Here is a 4,467-nt window from a genome sequence, read left to right on the forward strand (position 1 = left end):
CCGGATCCCGGCTCGGAGGGGGCGGGCCGTCGGCGGGGCTCCCCCAGCCGAGTTGGGGCGGTGAGGACGGCGGAGGCGTCAGCGGACACCTCTCCAGAGGTGCTGAGTGACGGCTGCAAAACTGCCCGGGGTCCTTTTGGGGTTAGCGGACGGAAAACTCGGGAGCCGAGGACCCCCCCCCCCTCCCTCGGGCAGTGGCCAACCTGGGGTCCGGACACACTGGGCGGCAGGACCCCCCCATCACTGCCCCATCCCCCACAGCCCAGGCAGCGGCGTGACAGTTGGTACCTCCAGGCCAGATTGCAGCGGTCCAGGGCGCCCAGGGTTTCGGGATTACCCCATTGCGACCCCTCGATGCCCCTCGACGACGGAACAGGTGGGACCTTCCCTCCTCCCCTCCTCCCCCCCCTTCTCGTGGAGCGAGATCCTGCGGCTCGGTGCGGCTGCTCCTGCCCGGTGGGGGTGACAGGGGTGAGGCCTGGAGGGCCATTGTGGCCCAGACTGGACAGTCTCTCCTGGACGCGGCTATCAAATGCAGGCTGGGGGGCGGCGTGCGTGGGGGTGTCCAAGCGATCCCTCAGCCCCTGGTCAAGGGCAAATCAGCCCCAGCAGCCGCTGCCTCGTCTTCTCTCAGTCTTCACCCAAACTCGGGGCTGTCAGCTTCCTCTAGCCGGGCCGGGAGTCCCCGTCCAGCTAACGGATTCGCCCTGGCGCGTTCTGGTTAGCCTTCCCCAGAATTGGGGTGTCGCGAGTACAAACCGGGGCTGAAGGTTGCCATGGACCGCGAGCGCGGAGAGAATCCAGGCAGGTGCTTCCCATGTTTCCTTTCACCTTCAGACCGGTTAGACTTCCGTTGCTACACGCTGGTGAAACCGGGAACGGACGCTACTTTTCTAGAAGGAAGTTTATCTAGGGTCCTGCCTACTGTTTTAGCTCTCCTGACATTTACCTTCCTGATCCCATTAAGCTGTTTGGACAGGTTATTTTGCTTTCACACTGTGTGTGTGTGTGTGTGTGTGTGTGTGTGTGTGTGTGTGTGTCTGGTTGGCTGCCTGGTGTGGAAAAGGGGTGGAAGCTGGTAATGGTGTGCTGGGATCTCCCCACGGCTCTGGCTCTGTGGGGGTTGAACGTTGAGAAGGGGGGTCCTGAGTGGACCCGCAAGGAGGGGAGCGGGACTGGTGACGTAGGCACGCCCTGGGAGTTGCCTGGGGCTGCCCAGGTATCACAGGGACAGCAGCTGGTTTGGCCTGTGCAGAAGGGCAGAGGGCTGGGCGTTTCATTGGTCCTGGTGTTGATGTCCACGGGAGAAGCCGGGTGGGGGGATGGGTGGCTGTCTGGTCAGTGCTTCAAGGGAAGCCCTGGGATGTTTGGTGATTCAGCAGGTGGCAGCTTTCCAGCTCTGAAGCCATCCATGCCTTGGCCTCAGCAGGCTAGCAAGCCAGCAAGCAGAGAAGCACAGCCTGTGCCCCCGGCTGGAGGTGCTGGCATTGGGGAAACCTCCCAGAGCTGCCTGCTGCCTGCTGCCTGCTGCCAGTAGCAGTTTACTTTTCTTATCTTGTTTTCTGTTTAGATTGGGAGACCGCGGTGCCCTGGGTTGCGTCCTGCCTTTTCTTAAACCTTATAGCATGTTTTATTTTATTTTATTTTATAGTGGTATTGGGGTCTGAACTAAGGACGAGGGGGTACGTTACCACTTGAGCCACACCACCAGCCATGTGTTTTTGAGGCTCCAGCTCTGAGACCTTAGCAAGAACAGGCAGCTGCTACCATGCAGCGTCAACGGTTATTCTGCAGAGATTGATAGCCTTCTACCTTTTATTTCTGCTTCAGAGACTAGGAATTTATACATTCAGTAAAACAGTAATATATATTTCTGCAGTTCTTGAGTGTTGATAGTGAGCCATTTCAAGTATCTGGACACTTTTTTTGTTGTTGAGGAAAATTGCTTCAAGGTCTGGATTAAATTGACACTGTAAGGACACATTTGTTCATTGGACAATCCCTGGCATCTTGTATAGAAGCTGACTTTTATTACTCAATAAATGCCTATTGGACTGAAATTAAAATAAATTCTTTGTGATACAAAAATATCTGTTCACCATCTTCCTCATCTTTGCTTTTGTATCTGCATGTGGGCTCTTCAATGTTTTCAGTGTAAAGAATACAGTATGTATGTTGGATGTTTTTGTATATTGTAAGACATCATTGCCTCAAAAATTCAGTCATTTTACTTATCTTGTTAAAGGTCTTATTTCAACTTGTGGCAGATGCTGCACTTCAGCTAGAAAAATTGGTGTGCTTTGCTAAATATCTCCTAAAAATCTAAAGGAATTCTTGAAGCTGTCAGTATCCTTTTTACAAAAACTAAAATGTTTTCCTTGTGAATTTCAATGCAGCTTTAACTTATACAACTTTCTTTCTTGAAAGAGCATGGCTCAAGTGATAGAATGCTTGCGTACTATGTGAGATGCCTTTGGGCTCAATCTCCACTAAGGACAGGGGGTTAGGTGATAGAAAACTTCTCTTATGACAGCTTTGTTCATGAGAGCTTCTTATAAAGCATTTCAGGAAAAGTGTACAATTCCTATTCCTTTCCAATGAAAAACGCTGCTGTAAAACAATAGAACTATTTTGGGGTATAAAAGTAAAAATTGTTTGGTCTGGACCATAAATGCCCGGGTCTTGGGTAGGTGAAGCCTATGGCTTTCCTTGTCTTCCCTCTGTGTTATTGTGCTTCCTCTCCAGTGGTTTACTGTCTTCCTCTAAAGACTTTCTTGGCCTGTGCTTGCTTATTTAAAGCCCTGGCAGAGGTACTGCTTGCGTTTTGCACATATATATACTTGACCACTTTTCTGATTTACACTTTCCTATCACTTCATGTGGATGTAGCTAACTGCTCAGTGATTCTTGGAAAAGCCATGTGCCTATGTCTGGGGTCATGATCCATCAAGGGCAGCTTCAGGCTGTTTTCTCTGGTAGTAAATAACATACTCTTCTGGAGAAGCTTTGATGACATGCTTGGTCTGAAAGATTTTTGGCTTTTCCATTGAAGGTTCTTGACAGGAATATAAATATTTGTTTCTACTACATGGCAAGAGCTCCAGCTGCAAAGTTTGTCCTGTTAGTTAAGCTGCCTTATCAAAAGGAGATTACATTTGGTTGGGGAAGGGGAGTGAAGAAAGAGGAGGAGATGTTAGGTAAGTGGAAAGCAAAAATAAGATCATAGTCAAGGCTTGCCACAGCAAGATGACCAGAGACATGGCTCAAGTGCTAGTGCTTATCTAGGAAGGGCAAGGTACTGACTTCAAACCCTAGTACCTGCCAATAACAACAACAGAAAAGCACACCTTTGCCAGAAGTTAAAATCCAGCTTCTTTTTAACATATTATGTCAAAGAGGGAAAATCAGATTCAATAGCAGGTTGGGGATCCAGGGGACTGAAATTACTTTATATTGCAGAAACATTTCCTTCCATTCCCAGTGGCCACCTTGACCTGTCCCTTTCATGATGCAGAGCTAACTCGGGGCTTGAAGTGAAGCAGCTCTTGTGTGTGAATACAGGTGAGTGGAGATCTACAGAACTTGAGTGATTTTTTTTTTTTGCCTTACAGACTTTTTGGTGCTGAGAGTTTAGCTAGTTAGTGTGTTCATTTCTTGTCCCTGATCCTCTAAAGCTTCTTGCTTGTTTTTATTTTTTTCTCCTTTCATTCCTATTCCATTCCCTTCTGCCAGAGGAGTCTGCTTTTAAGTGTTAGATATGTTTTTGGTTGAGTATGTTTCCTTGTTAAAGATGTTGAGTTACTTTGTGTGTGTTTTAAATTTGTGTAAGTGGTAATGTGCCATGCATTTTATTCTTTTTCATTCATCATTAAAGCCTCTTCTTGGCCAATGGGAATGTGGCTTAATGGTAGAGGGCTAGCCTTGCATATAGAAGGGCCCAGGTTCCATCCCCAGCACTGCAAAAGAAAAAACAGACACACCCATCCACTTCCTTTTATTTTTTGCCAGTTCTGAGGCTTGAACTCAGGGCCTGGGCGCTGTCCCTGAGCCTCTTTGTGCTCAAGGCTAGCACTCTGCCACTTGAGCCACAGAACATTTCTGGCTTTTTTGAATAGTGTATTTGATTTAAGAGTCTCATGGGGACTTTTCTGCCAAGGCTGGTTTCGAATTGAGATCCTCAGGTCTTAGCCTACTGAGTAGCTAGGATTACAGGTGTGAGCCACTGGTGCCAACTTACACCCATCCATTTCTAAAACTTTTATATTATGACAATGTTCAGACATTCATGAAAGTAGAGAGTTTCTTTCAACATTTTTTTTTTTTTTGGGTCCGGTCATGGGGCCTGAACTCTGGGCCTGGGCACTGTCCCTCCCTCAGCTCAAGGCTAGCGCTCTACCACTTGAGCCAGAGCGCCACTTCCGGCTTTTTTCTTTTTGCTTATGTGGTGCTGAGGAATCGAACCCAGGG

General features: G+C 48.3%; 1 protein-coding gene across 8 annotated transcripts in view; it reads left to right on the plus strand.

Moving 5' to 3' along the window:
• Sgms1 (sphingomyelin synthase 1) overlaps positions 1–4,467 on the plus strand; it is a 248,832-nt gene that overhangs the window by 506 nt on the left and 243,859 nt on the right. For 5 of the 8 annotated variants that reach the window (XM_013017174.1, XM_013017180.1, XM_013017178.1 and 2 more), the window contains exon 2: positions 262–376. The exons of 2 other annotated variants lie outside the window; for them this stretch is intronic. The gene's annotated coding sequence lies outside the window, so the exon portion shown is untranslated. Of the gene's footprint in view, positions 1–261; positions 377–3,529; positions 3,562–4,467 lie in introns of those variants that run through there. One more of the 8 variants, XM_013017177.1, reaches the window with a different exon arrangement.

This window comes from Dipodomys ordii, unplaced genomic scaffold (genome assembly GCF_000151885.1).
Source record: "Dipodomys ordii isolate 6190 unplaced genomic scaffold, Dord_2.0 Scaffold34, whole genome shotgun sequence".
Classification (NCBI taxonomy): domain Eukaryota; kingdom Metazoa; phylum Chordata; class Mammalia; order Rodentia; family Heteromyidae; genus Dipodomys; species Dipodomys ordii.